This window comes from Primulina tabacum, chromosome 16 (genome assembly GCF_025594145.1).
Source record: "Primulina tabacum isolate GXHZ01 chromosome 16, ASM2559414v2, whole genome shotgun sequence".
In the NCBI taxonomy this organism is placed as follows: domain Eukaryota; kingdom Viridiplantae; phylum Streptophyta; class Magnoliopsida; order Lamiales; family Gesneriaceae; genus Primulina; species Primulina tabacum.
The window spans coordinates 36,373,709-36,389,875 of NC_134565.1; the positions used below are offsets into that span (position 1 = coordinate 36,373,709).

General features: G+C 36.6%; 1 pseudogene; it reads left to right on the plus strand.

Moving 5' to 3' along the window:
- Window positions 1-6,433: 6,433 nt before the first annotated feature.
- LOC142528566 (sulfate transporter 3.1-like) lies at window positions 6,434-14,903 on the plus strand (annotated as a pseudogene).
- Window positions 14,904-16,167: the final 1,264 nt, after the last annotated feature.

Here is a 16,167-nt window from a genome sequence, read left to right on the forward strand (position 1 = left end):
TTGGTCCGTTTTCATCTCGACGATCGTTGATGCCTAATGACCATTTGACACCGATATCTTAAAGTTCGGATAAAATCTCAAATTCGAAATTCAATTATAACAAATCATATCTCGACAAAATTAAAAAGCTGGAAAAATGGGATAACAGACTTTTTTTTTTGGGTACTAAAATAAAGATTTGGTGGGGGCATATGCTAGGTCAAAACAAAGCTTGTAAGACGGTTTTCACGGATCATTAATCATGAGATCGACCAATATTCATTTTAAAAAAGGCAATACCATAGATTGATTTGTTGGATGGCCTCCAATAGATCTCATTAAGAATTTGGTCTAAAAAAGGGCCCATTAATTTGATATGCTCGTATCGTCGATGAAAGGAACAAAGTTTCAAATGTTTGCTTCATTATTCATTAATGTGAACCTAACCGGACCCAAAATTATGATTTATTGTACTTGAATTTTTTTAAAAATTCTCCAAAAAATAAGTGAGGAGCGTGGCATATTGATTTCACCCATTATTGATATAAATAGTATGAAACAAAATTAATGGGGAAGAAAGGGAAAAAAAAAAAAGGGGGAGCATCTTTCCGAGCATCCCCTCTTGAATTTGGCATCCACAATCCGTAATTGAGTGGGCTTGCCTTGGCCACCACTATAATGCTATATATTTCCATTGTGGAGAAATTTCTAATCCCCATGGATAGATACGTGATCAGAGATAACAACTTTTCCCACGGGTTTGGAGCTCCGCGGGGAAAAACCCGAAACGGAGATGGGGATCCCCGATTTTTTCGAGTTTGGGTTCGGGTTCGAGGATTTTTTTAAATCACCGATGTAGTTCGGGGCGGGTATGAGATTACTATCATCATCCCCGAACCCGCCCCGAAAATAATATTAATAATAAAATAATAGTATTCTTAATATAATAATAATATTATTTTTAAAAATATTAATATTATTATTATTATTGATATTAATATTAATATTATCACTAATAATAATAGATAATAATAAGTTTTGGTTTGAGAAAAGTTCTAAATCTATCATCGTCTTACCATATTAATATTTTTGAAACGGAGATAGGGGCGAGGATGAGAAATTGATCCCCGAAGTTTCAAGTTTGGGGATTCCCCGAACTCGAAAAAGCGAGGATCGGGGCGGGTATGAGAGTAGGGATGGAATTCGGGGACGGGGATGGGGATAGCAAACCCGCTCCTGTCCCATCCCATTGCCATCCCTGTACGTGCTCAATGATTATTAATTTTTTTTAAAAAAAATAAAAGTGAGAAGCATTGCATATGTTGATAAACAAAAAGGGTTGTTAGGAAGATTTGATCGATCTTTCCAATCAAGGCAAAAAACTTGAGTGAGACGGTTCATGGGTCGTATTTTGTGAGACAGATTTTTTTTTGAGTCATCCATGAAAAAATATTACTTTTTATGGTAAAGTATTATTTTTTATTGTGAATATCGGTAGTGTTGACCCGTCTCACAGATAAAGATTCGTGAGATCGTATCACAAGAGACCTTCTCTCCAACCAATTGAAGAATGATCAAAGCAACTTCATGGTTTTCTTTTGCCTTGATCAATTACCAACTTGGGAAAAATACTTGTAACTCGAGGAATCATCAGAGACCATAGAACATGTCTTGCTCTCTCAATTACTAACACAAAATCAACATGGATCATGAAACTAAAGCAACGTAATAATGTATTTTAGAAAGAAAAAAAGTGACACTGTTTTAATTAAAAAAAATTATTGTGTTATTAAAGTGTGAATTATTGTCGAATGCAAATGCATCCTCTCTGGTCTCCATCGACCCACCAAATAGAGGCCATATTAATGGAATTGCGATTTTCGTGTCATTCACTTATAAATGTTCCTATTTTTGCACAAAGGGGAATCATGCCATTCATAGTCAAGGGGGTCAAATTAAATAAACTAAGCATTAATTTGTATGTTATTAAAAAAAATTGGATGAATTTTGGAGTGGAGTTAATAAATTAATTACTACCGTTTCAAGACGGTGAAAGGGTGTACAATTTCAAGTTGACTATAATAGGAAGTTACTTATAATAGCCATTATAAGTAATTGGAGGCATTAATTAAATACTCTCAAGTGATATAACCAATTAATAGTTTAAAAATAACTATTACGACACCGTTTCACGCGTCAATTTTGTGAGACATGTATCTAACTTGTTTTAATTCATTGAAAAATATTATTTTGTTATGTCAAATATATTTATTTTTTTTATAAAGTTTATTTTAAAATATATTGAATGGTTTTATCTGGTAAAATGTTCAACTTGAGTTAGGTGTTTTCCCGACAGAAAGGTTAAAACATAGAAATATTTTTTATGCAATAAATAATTAGGTTAATTGAGACACAAGTGATGGAAGTGTGTACGTAATTATTCACAAAGTCTTAGAAAGCCAAGATGGATAGTTATAGGTTGTTGTTTTCAGTTATACACACACGCACATATATATACACACACACACACACATATATATATACACACATATATATATACATATATATATCATATACATATATATATCATATACATATATATCTCATATATATATATATATATGATTTGCATATCAATTATTATGTCTAGTGAAAGTGGAAAAGGCCACGTCCAACCAAGTATCCAGATTACAAAATTATAGCATAAAAAATGTATCCAACCAAAGAAGGCTGGCTAACTTGGTATATCTAAAAATTTTGGCTATATTAAATTTAATATTATATGTTACATTTATTAGATATTTTTTTTACCACAAATATCCCCATAATAGTACTAATTGTGTGAGACGGTCTCACGGGTCGTATTTTGTAAGACGGATATCTTATTTGGATCATACATGAAATTTTATGCTAAGAATATTACTTTTTATTGTGAATATCGGTATGGTTGACCCGTCTCATAGATAAAGGTTCGTGAGACATTCTCACAAGAGACATACTCATAAATATAATAAGGTAACCAATGATTATATTTAAGTTTGGAAAAATAGTCAACACATTAGAGCTCTTCCATGACCTTGTTAAGCAAGTGGTATAAATAGTCAACTTCCTTTTGTATTTCAACTTTGGCTATGGCTTTGATTATAAGAGGATATAAAGGAAATATTTAATTTACTATAATGATGTTGTGTGAGAAAATTGATTTTTGGAGTTTACAATATAAGATTGTGGTGAATCTCTCCATTTATATAAGAGTATTATAATGAATTTTGATCTTAAATTAACGTAATTTATCAAATTAGCCCCGAATTCCAAAAATATACATGCATGCATGCATCTCCTTCCATATATATATGCCGAAGATGCTCCAATAAAGCGACGATCAAAACCCTAATCGGTTTCACCAAGCACGCATAGGCAAAGATTAGGCCGATAACATATATTTTCCTCCATAAATTAATACAAAAAATAATAATTTAGTGATACATGCTGATCAAGAACACAAGATGAAAACCGAAAGTTTTGCCGAAATAAATAAGCCAAAAAGTAAGAGAAAAAAGATAGATTAGAATTTTTAAATTGCGCAAGACTGTATAATAAAATATTTAATAAACAAGGATTTTTTTTTTAAGAAAAAACACTATTTTAAGATGGGTTATAATGATTAAATTCCCTAATTAGAAATAGGGAATATGGATGGTCAAAAAATCGCGGAATCGTGGACGCCAGATTCACGTCACTCCACAAAATCGTGCTGTCGTAAACAAGCGCTTTCAATTTTGACCCTTAGTCGACAGCAAACTCCCACGAATCCGAGAATTTTTAATCGTAATTTTATCGTGCTGACGTAATTTTATAATTTCATTTATTTAAAAAATCATGAAAAGTATAAGATAATTTAAATCTTTTGACGCACAATTATCAGAGATACCAAACCCTTAATTCAATTATCTTGGTAAGGAAATTCAAGTTTTTATGTTTCGCAGGAGTCGTGTAATTAATAATTTGTTATATCTGAATTGTAAGCCAAATTTTTTATTTTTATTTTTAAAAATGGGTAGCATGTGAGTAAATGTGTCTGATGTATTCAGTGGCGGAGCCAGAAATATGCTTCTGTCCGGGCTGAAATTTTAAACTCTAGAATCTTTTATTATTTTAAATTGATCTACCCCGACTAATATCATATTATTTCAAAATTATACAAAATTTACATATACAATTTTTTTTTAAAAAAATTGGATGTGGCTCCTCCCCTGGATGCACTCACCCACCAGTTTTTCAAGAACCCACCCGATTGAGAAGGGATACTGCCCACCTTGTTAGAATGTGGAGTGGATATTAATTACTGTTTAAATTAACAGATCGATTAAGCTAGATTTGATCATGAGACCCCAATCCAAAATATTAAATTTATATGTTATTATTTTACCGAGTATGTCTTATGTAAGACGTGTCGAACCGGTCCATACTTATATTGAAAAATAATATACTTTCGGATTGTAAAAAATATTTTTCATGAATTGGATAAGGTAAAAATACTTATTATCCTAATTAAAAAAATAAAGAAAAATCATGTTTTTTTTTACTTAAAACATATCATTTTATTTTCTTGTCCCTGCCAAGGAGGCACTCCGAAAACACACACTTATTCCCCCTCTACTATAAATTTCCCTCCATGCACCCTTCACTTCACCATTCTCACATCCTTACAATTCCCTTTTACTTGAATTTTTTCTCATTTTGCTAAACCTAAAATGGTCGGAGGTGGATACGATGACTATATCCTCGACCCAGTAAGAAACCACGGTGCCGTGGTTCCTCCGCCGCAATCATTCATGAAGTCGTTGAAGAACACTCTAACAGAAACGTTCTTCCCCGATGATCCCTTACGCCAGTTCAAAAACCAGACACCGAGGAAGAAGCTTACATTAGCGTTACAGTACTTCTTTCCGATACTCGAGTGGGGCCCACGTTACACGTTGGACTTGCTTAAATCTGATCTTATTGCCGGAATCACCATAGCGAGCCTCGCTATTCCTCAAGGGATTAGTTATGCCAAGCTTGCTAACTTGCCTCCAATTCTTGGCCTTTGTGAGTAAAAGTTTATAAAAAAATTTGATTAAGAAATGTTTGATTCAAGGGATTAGTTATGCCAACCATTGACGAATCGTTGTTAGATTCAAGCTTTGTTCCACCATTAATTTATGCTGTGATGGGGAGTTCAAGAGACTTAGCAGTGGGGACTGTTGTGAGAACCTGAATTTCCAGCCGCGAGCATTTTTCAGCAGCTAGCAATATTCAGTAGCAAAGGAAAATTCCAGCAGAAGCTAACAATTCCAGCACCAGCTAATATTTCAGAAGCTGATATTTTTACAGCAGATAGAATTCCAGCAGCAAACAGAATTCCAGCGGACGGTTACTAATTCAGCATATGACTTGTAACTGAAGCATTTAACACGGAATAAAGGCTGTTAATGGCAGATTATGGTCATTCATTGGAAGGCTAACAGTCAGATTTTGGCCTATAAATAGCACCCTCAATATCTGAAATTGTGGTTACAAAAATCTTGAGTTATCATTTGAAAATAGAGCTAAGAGAGTGCATTTTTCGAAGCTGTAAAATCCAGTAGCGAGGCAAGCAGATTTCCAGACTTCAATCGAAATTCTTTAAGCAAATTACGGTAGGTGGGCTTATGTATAAATATCTTGAATCCAGTTTGATGATTTATGTTTTAAAGCAAAGTTTCTTTATGTTCGATTTCTGATATCTGATTTTTGAAAAACTGAAACTTAGTGAACTAATGGTAGGAATATATATTCTGAACATTACTGATTATTGATTACTGGCCTCACCTCTTAGAGGAGAGAACATATAGGGGACTGATATCAGTTTAGCCATGAAATTCACGAATGTGCTCAGTGCTTACTTGTTTAAATTTCTGATTACTGATTACTGAATACTCATTACTGATTTCGGAATACTGAATATTGAGTTCTGTGACGAAAATAAGAACTTCTGTATATTATTCATATTAATGTTTCTGTATGAAAATGATTTCGAAAACTGAGAGTTATTCCCGCCCCCGCTTACTGAGTGACAACCATATCACTCACCCATTAAACCCATATCAGATAAGAATAATGAAGAAATGTTAGAAGAAGAGGAGCAGAATAAATTTTGGGGCTGGTGATGAAGATCATTGTTATCAGTTCTGATTTTAATTTATGTTATTTCCGCTGCATCTGTTAAGATACTGTTATGTATGGTTTTACATTTCCGCTGTAAAACATTTGCTCTTTGAGTTGTATCAGACAATGAATATTATGAATAAAAGACTGGTTTCTGAATTTTGTACTTCTGAGGCTTGTTGTTTTCGAATATAAATTTGAGAGCAACGCCATTGTCGACCAACCCCCGTCCCGGGATGTGACAACTGTGGCCGTCGGATAACTGCTCACAGCTTCCATGTTGAGCACTGTGGTGAATGCGAATGAGAATCCGACACTCTATCTTCATCTTGCTTTTACGCAACTTTCTTCGCCGGGCTTTTTGAAGCTTCTTTAGGCATTTTTAGGTAATGGGATCTTTACCAAATCATGTTTCAGGCAATATCTTGGACCACCGATGATAAATATACTCGTGTTTTTGCGCACAATTGTTGCAGATTAGGGTTTATCGTGGACTTCCTGTCGCATGCAACGATAGTAGGGTTCATGGGTGGAGCCGCGACGGTGGTGAGCCTCCAGCAGTTGAAGGGGATACTTGGATTATCCCATTTCACTCATTCTACAGACGTTGTCGACGTTGTACGCTCTGTTTTTAGCCAGATTCATCAGGTTGATCTTGTTTATATTCATCGCTTTTTTTTTTCCTTGAAATTTACAGTTGAAAAACTCTGTTTATTGAATAATTTGCATGTATCTGATAATTTGCAGTGGAAATGGGAGAGTGCTGTTCTTGGATTTGTTTTCCTTTTCTACCTCTTGCTATCCAGATACTTCGTAAGTTCAGCTCAATACTATATTCGGTGTGTTGGGAAATTACCCCGAAGTGATGCCGATCACGATGATAATATAGTGCCGAAAAAAATGCGGAATAAAATAATCAACAAGAACACAAAGATTTACGTGGTTCACCCAAAATAGGCTACGTCCACGGAGCACTGCAACTTTTATAACTGGAAGAAATATTACAACAAGTGTATACACCAATACACTCAATATTCCTCACACTCCCAAACCCGAGTATACCGAGAAAATAATTTCTCTAACTCACACAAGAGAATTCCCGCACTCAAGAAAAATACACTCTTTTTTTCTATGCACTCTCTTTTTATCAAAGCTGAAAAGCTTTTGATTTTGGGATACTAAAAGCAAACAAGGAAGGCTCAATTTATAACAAATTTTTTGAACCAACTTTGAGGATTTCCCGATGTGGGATATGTGAGAAAACATTTTGAAATTCCGCGTGGGCCCCACCTCCATTAAAAACTCACCTAACAATTCTCCCACTTGAAGACTTGATTCCAATCATGTCTTCATACCATCATTGCAGCAGCTCATATATCTCCATTTATACTTGCAGTCCGACTGAAGTTGAACACAACTTCAGTTTGTCAATGGTTACTGTCTTTGTGAGCATATCGGCTGGATTCTTACTTCCAGGAATCTTCTCCAGCATCAAGATTCCATCTTCCAGCACCGATCTGATGAAATGGTACCTAACCTGTATATGTTTTGTCTTAGCATGATAAACATGATTTTTTGCTAAATGAATAGCACTCTGACTGTCACAGTGTAATGTGCTATCTTCAAGCTTCTGACCCAATTCTTCCAGAAAGGATCTCAACCATATCATCTCCTTGCTAGCTTCTGTAACTGCAACATACTCAGCCTCAGTAGTCGAAAGTGCAACAATCTTTTGCAGCTTAGACACCCAGCTTACTGCTGTACCACCTAATGTGAACACATATCCAGTAGTACTTTTCCTGCCATCCAGGTCACCACCCATATCGGCATCGACAAAACCCTGTAAGCCCAATTTTGACCTCCTGAAGCATAAATAACAACTAGCAGTACCTTTCAAATACCTGAGAATCCACTTAACTGCTTCCCAGTGTTGCTTTCCTGGATTACTCATAAACCTGCTCACGACTCCCACTGCATGTGCTATGTCTGGTCTTGTACACACCATTGCATACATGAGGCTTCCGACAGCAGAAGCATAAGGAACCTTATTCATATAAGCCTGCTCCTGCTCCGTCGATGGTGATTGTGCTTTGGTTAGTTTGAAATGACTAGCCAAATGAGTACTCGCATGTTTAGCTTCATCCATGTTAAATCTGCTAACCACCTTTTTCACGTACTCTTTTTGAGACAACTTCAAGATTCCATTCACCCTGTCTCTTAAGATCCTCATTCCAATGATTTGCTTTGCAACACCCAAATCTTTCATTGCAAATTCCTTTGATAAATCTTTCTTGAGTTTATCAATTTCTTCCAGACAAGATCCAGCTATAAGCATATCATCTACATATAGCAGTAGTATGATATAAGAATCATCAAACTTTTTCACATAACAGCAGTGATCAGCTTGACACCTTAGGAAACCATTTTCACTCATGAATCCATCAAACTTCTTGTACCACTGTCTTGGAGCTTGTTTGAGACCGTACAAGCTCTTCTGAAGTTTGCACACCATTCTCTCTTTTCCCCGTACTTCAAAGCCCTGTGGCTGCTTCATATAAATTTCTTCATCTAGGTCACCGTAAAGAAACACAGTCTTTACATCCAACTGCTCCAAATGTAAGTCTTCGATCGCCACTAGTCCAAGTACTGTCCTGATAGTGGTTAATTTAACCACCGGAGAGAAAATTTTGGTGTAATCAATTCCTTCCCGTTGTTGGAAGCCTTTTACAACAAGTCTTGCCTTGTACCGCTTGCTACCATCATGCTCTTCTTTTAACCGGTACACCCACTTGTTATGTAACGCCTTTTTGCCTTGCGGAAGTTCTGTCAACTCCCACGTCTGATTGGATGACAGTGAATTCATCTCATCTTCCATGGCCAACTCCCACTTGGTTGAATCATCATTTTGCATTGCCTCTTCATAGGTCTCCGGTTCACCTTTGTCTGTCAGCAAAATATAGTGAAGTACAGGGGAGTACCTCTCAGGTGGTCTAATGGTTCTCAAAGATCTCCTGAGTTCAATCACCGGAGTTTGTGGGTCATCATCTTGTGCAGTTTCTTCTTCATCTTCCTGGTTACTGGTTTTCGATTCATTCACAGGAATATATGTCAATGGCACTTCATCAGTCTTCTTGACTTCAGGACATTCATCTCCAGCTCCAATATCTGACTTGTCCTTGTACAGAAGTTTCTCATTAAATATTACATCCCTGCTCCGAATGATCTTCCGATTTTGGTCATCCCAGAAACGATAACCAAACTCATTATCTCCATAACCAATAAAGAAGCACTTCTTTGATTTCGGATCAAGTTTTGTTCTGCTTGCTGAATCAATATGAACATAGGATAGACATCCAAACACTTTCAAGAAAGAAAGATTTATTTCTTTGCCGCTCCATACCTCTTCGGGTATTCTGCAGTCAAGCGGTATCGAAGGTCCTCTGTTGATCAAATATGCTGCAGTGTTAACAGCATCAGCCCAAAATGATTTTGGCAATCCAGAATGCAATCTCATGCTCCTTGCGCGTTCATTCAAGGTCCTGTTCATCCTTTCAGCTACACCATTCTGTTGAGGTGTACCAGGAATGGTTTTCTCCATCTTGATCCCGTTCTGTGCACAATATTTCTTGAACTCATCATCTTCATATTCTCCACCATTATCAGATCGTAAGCACTTCACCTTCAAGTTGGTCTCATTTTCCACCATGGCTTTCCACCTTTTAAAGGTCTCGTAAACATCAGATTTATTTTTCAGAAAATAAACCCAAACTTTTCTACTTGAATCGTCAATGAATGTGACATAGTATCTCGAGCCTCCAAGGGATGTCACAGGAGATGGTCCCCATACATCAGTATGAACCAGCTCCAACTTTGCTGCTTTCGGTTTTCTACCGCCTTTTGAAAAGCTCACCTTCTTCTGCTTTCCAAAGATACAGCTTTCACATAGTTGGTGTTCAACAGTCTTTAATTCTGGTAGCTTTCCTTTTGACACCAACATCTTCATTCCCTTCTCACTCATATGTCCAAGTCTATAATGCCATAGACTTGAATTGGCTCCAGCATCCACAGCTGCTAGTGTGTCTCTGCAACTGGAAGTCATATATAGTGTTCCAGTTTTCTTTCCTCGAGCAACGATCATGGCTCCTTTGTTCACTTTCCAGGAACCATCACCGAAGGTCACATTATGGCCTTCATCATCGAGCTGTCCCATCGAGATCAGATTGCGTGTCAATTTTGGTACATGTCTGACTTTGTTGATTTTCCAGACAGATCCATTTGACATCTTCATTCGTACATCACCCATACCAACAATTTCCAAAGGTTTTCCATCAGCCAGAAAAACTTTTCCGTAATCGCCAGCGATGTAATTATCAAATACATCACGATCACCAGTGGTATGAAACGAAGCTCCCGAGTCCATAACCCAAGAATCAACAGGGCTTTCCATGGATAATAGCAGAGCATCATGTACTTCCTCAGTGACAGCATTGGCATTATTTTTCGTTGATCTGCAGTTCTTTTTCAGGTGACCAGTCTCACCACAGCTCCAGCACTTCATATTCTTTTCAAGGATGTTTTTGTCTTTTCCATTTCTTGATTTAGATCTACCGCGCCATCGGTTTGAACTCCTTTCACCATTCCTGCCTCTTCCTCTGTTATCAAGATTTAGAGCAGATCTCGATGATGTTGCTTCACCCGAGTCTTTCCTGCGAACTTCTTCAGCAAGGATTTGATCTCTAACATCATTGAGTTGTAGTTTTCCTTTTCCAACAGAGTTGCTAACCGCTGCCCGCATCGGTTCCCAAATGTCTGGTAAAGACGCCAGAAGAATAAGTGCCCGAATTTCTTTATCAAATTTGATGTCCACCGATGTCAGCTGAGAGACAATCGTGTTGAATTCATTTATGTGCTTTGCCACCGAAGCACCTTCTCCCATCTTCAAGTTGAATAACTTCTTCATGAGATGTACTTTATTGTTTGCTGATGGCTTCTCGTACATGTCTGACAGAATGATCATCATTTCATCCGTGGTTTTTGCCTCCGCCACGTTATGCGCCACGTTCTTCGTTAGGGTCAGTCGTATCACACCTAACACCTGTCGGTCAAGGAGCTCCCAATCATCATCCTCCATCTTTTCTGGTTTCTTTCCTGATAGAGGTTGATGCAGCTTCTTACTGTACAGATAATCTCTTATCTGTAACCGCCAGAACGAAAAATCTGTTCCGTCGAACTTGTTGATTCCCGGTCCCGATCCATCATCTCCGGCCATCACTTCTCTAGCCTTAGCAAAAAATCTAAAAATTCTTTTCTGATGTGGAAGATCAGACAAGGCTGCAACCACAGAGCATACTCAGAATTTTTAAGAATTTTCACAACAAGGCTCTGATACCAGTTGTTGGGAAATTACCCCGAAGTGATGCCGATCACGATGATAATATAGTGCCGAAAAAAATGCGGAATAAAATAATCAACAAGAACACAAAGATTTACGTGGTTCACCCAAAATAGGCTACGTCCACGGAGCACTGCAACTTTTATAACTGGAAGAAATATTACAACAAGTGTATACACCAATACACTCAATATTCCTCACACTCCCAAGCCCGAGTATACCGAGAAAATAATTTTTCTAACTCACACAAGAGAATTCCTGCACTCAAGAAAAATACACTCTTTTTTTCTATGCACTCTCTTTTTATCAAAGCTGAAAAGCTTTTGATTTTGGGATACTAAAAGCAAACAAGGAAAGCTCAATTTATAACAAATTTCTTGAACCAACTTTGAGGATTTCCCGATGTGAGATATGTGAGAAAACATTTTTAAATTCCGCGTGGGTCCCACCTCCATTAAAAACTCACCTAGCACGGTGTCATAACAATATATATCTCAGGCAACAATTAGTTTGTACTGCATAACAATATACATCCAGATATATACATAACACTATATATCCAAATACTTCGTAAGTTCTTGTACTGCATATGATAATCTTTATGTTTATTTTTATTTTTTTAAATAAAACTTTTCCATTTATCCAAGTTTTATCCAAACTACTACAAATGTTAAATAATTAAATATATTCTATTTATTCATAAACTTTTTTAAGTTTAACTTAGGCCATAATTGAGTACTATTATTATATATCAAGTTAAAGATCTTTACATTGGCGTGCATATATCTAATGTTCTGATACTTTTATGTTAGTAGACCTCTTACATTTTTCCTAGAAGAAGGAATATTTATAATACGTGTTTAGTTCTTGGTAGGGAATTTCGAATTGACAAACGGTCCTCTGTCAATTAATTACCTCCTTATTAATCATGTAAGAAAACCTTTTTATTAAAATATTAGTCCTTTCAAGTATTTTCTCCCATCTGGGCTTGAATATTTTCAAATTCAACCAACTCCATAATAAGAAAGATAAAAGTAGATGCGATTGGGCGGGCGACTTAATTTGCATTGAGTACTGCAAAATCAATATAACCTTTAGTTTGAGCTAGACACCACTACAAGAAAAATGTCATACGACAACAAATCGTTGTTGTAATCATTTTAAAATTGTTGTTAAAGCCAGTGTTGTTAAATGGTTCGCCCAAAGACAATGGTTTTTCACCGTTGTCGTAGTTACAATTGAAACCGTCGCAAATGAAAAACCATTGTCGTAGCTACAATTTGCGACGGTTTTGACAATCGTCGCAAATTATATTTGTGACGGAAAGCAACCGCCGCTAATTAGCGACTGTTTGTTACACCGTTGCTAAATTTAGCGACAGTTTACTAATAACCGTCGCTAAATGTAGCGACGTTATTCATGTGCAAAACCACGGTTTATACATGAATTCTGTTCTCGCATGGTTCTCACGAAATAATTTTAATTTACAGATTGGAGTCCTGAAGAAAGGAATAAATCCACTATCAATAATGGATCTAAACTTCGAATCACAGTATCTGCCAACAACTATCAAAACCGGGAATCGACACCGGCATCATCGCCCTCGCTGTAAGTCCTTTTAACTGCCATATATATACAAATAATCTCTCACCCTTTATTGTGTAGCATATATATATCATTAAAGCCATATTTGATGTATACTATATTTATTCGGACAGGAGGGAATAGCAGTGGGCAGAAGCTTTGCAATGTTCAAGAATTACAACATTGATGGAAACGAAGAGATGATTGCTTTTGGAATGATGAATATTGCTGGTTCTTGCGCTTCTTGTTACCTCGCTACAGGTTTTGGATTGGAATATATCGGAATTTAATGTAACAAAATTAATGTAGAAAGAAAAATGAATAACATAATTGTCGGTTGATTGATTTCAGGCCCGTTTTCCCGCTCTGCCGTCAACTTCAACGCAGGATGTAAACTGCCGTTTCGAACATCGTAATGGCATTTGCTGTCATGTTGACGTTGTTGTTCCTAATCCCATTGTTCCATTACACGCCTATAGTGGTCCTGTCCTCAATCATTATCGCTGCCATGCTTGGCCTCATCGACTACGAAGCGACAATCCATCAATGGAAGATCGACAAATTCGACTTTGTCGTGTGCATGAGTGCGTACCTTGGCGTAGTCTTCGCCAGTATCGAAGTTGGCTTAGTCATGGCGGTAAGTATGCTACTTGCAAAGCATTCCGGATTTTGAATATGATGATGTTACTATTACGTGTAGTTGAATTTGCAGATTGGACTGTCTATTTTCAGATTACTGCTATTTGTTGCAAGACCAAAGACATTGGCTCTTGGTAATATTCCAAACTCCAAGGTGTACAGAAATGTGGATCAGTATTCCGATACCAGAAGAGTTCCTGGAGTTCTGATTCTTGAAATTGATGCTCCCATTTATTTTGCCAACGCAAGCTACTTGAGAGAAAGGTAACAACAGTACACACAAAAAATAAGGAATAAAAATTATAAAAACCGTTGTTTGGGTTATAAATTTATCACAATCGTATCAATCAAATTTGAGTCGTCCTTGTGAACTCAAATCATAATTTTCTTGTTCCAGAATTTCGAGATGGATAGATGATGAGGAAGATCGAATAAAATCGTCGGGAGAAACGGGATTGCAGTATATTATACTTAATATGAGTGGTGAGTGAGTGAGATTTCTAAATTTAGATGTAAAAGCTTCACATATCCATTAATTAGTCGACATCTTGAACTTGGCAGCTGTCGGAAACATAGATATAAGTGGAATCAGCATGCTCGAAGAGCTAAATAAGCTTATCGAACGAAGAGGGCTCAAGGTAAATTCAAATAACCTTTCTGTCATCCATTGCTTGTCAAATAATCAGTAATAATTCGAACAATTTTAAAGATTATTTCAATTCGTGATTGGAATTTGGTGTGATATTGAGCAGCTAGCACTTGCCAGTCCAGGAGCTGAGGTGATGAAGAAGCTAAACAAGTCGAAGTTCCTCAAAACGATAGGACAGGATTGGATCTTTTTAACAGTGGGAGAAGCTGTTGGGGCATGCAATTACATGCTTCACACTTGCAAGCCAATGATGGGTCGTGATCAACCAGGAAGTTGTAGCAGCAATGTATAAAGTATATCAATTTATGTCCGAGAAACAGCGTGCAGTTTATATATGAGATTTAAACTGTGGAGGAAATTTTCTCTACCAAATTAATAAATGTTGCATAAAGAAAATGTACCAATTAATTGTATATCTTAGTTCTTTCAAAGATAAAGTTGAAGTGGGTTCTATACGCCAGTGTCGTATCCTTTCACTCGAACCAAAAGGCCTGATATGCAAATTTCAAGCGTAATGTTCTCTGAACATACAAGTTTCAGTGTAAGACATGTTCCTGGCGGCTAACGCAGCATAAAAATCTACTGTAAAGAATGTAAACGTAAATATGCTGTTCTAGGACAAAAGCATAAAAGTACTAAGAGTAGGAATCAAAAGTTCTCAATCTTGAAGGGTCTGAGACTGGGAACACCCACAAAATTGAGCTTTTTTTCTGCCTGTGGTTCACTTTTCCTCCTCCGTATAGATAGTCTCGCAGAAGAACTCTTGTTTTTGTCTCAGAAACTTTGGTTTTTTCTTCCCTCCCATTGCCGAGGTTATGTATTTAACAAACCGTAACTTGGCTGTGAGATTATCATGGAGCCACTTTGAATCTTTGGGATAATATGGCTATCCCACCACCAAGAATACATACGCCTCGAATCCGTACGTAGGGGACATTTTGGCGAATCACAAACGAGCAATGGCACCAGAAAAGCAATTTTGAAACTAATCCAGAACTGAATGAAACCAACCGAGCTCAATATTAAGACAAAATTTAGAGTACAAGATGTCTCTGTCTCTTCAACTGGCGAGGAAAAAAATACATGGGATCATCATATAATCAAGAGAAAACATAACGTTTGACATGTTTTCAGCCAGTAGCTGCTCCACAATCTAAATTTCTCATAATTCACCAGAAGAAGCAAACAAAAATCCCATATTTCAAACAAAAATGGTAAACCACGGATAATCAAAATAATTTACCTAAGGCGAAAATCAACTTGAACTAGACGTTAAAGAATTTATTTTTATCATAAATATAAATAGAAACAGAAACGTGAATTTCGGAAGAGAAAAGGCATCTCCTCTACCCTCCTCCTCCGCCTTTCTACTTTAAAGCGAACTCACTACATCAACGCTTCAGATCTTCACTTTGTCTCTCCTTATCTTTATTTAGATTCTCTTTGTTTATTGTTATTTTTTTTGCAGAAAACAATTATATTCTTCTTGTTTGTCGTTGTTATGTGTGTGTGCTGCGATTTGCTGATCAACTGTTCTTTAGGACATGTGGGGAAATTGAAATAATAAAAAAAACAAGAAAATGACAGATTTTGGTGACCTTCAAAGTTTCTATTTTTGTATGGGAATTTCGACCCTTTCTTATCGTTCTTTATTTTGGATACCATTGATATATGGCAAAAATAAGAAAATATAATATTTTGTATTATTATCTTGAAATTCTCGAGACATATTTTC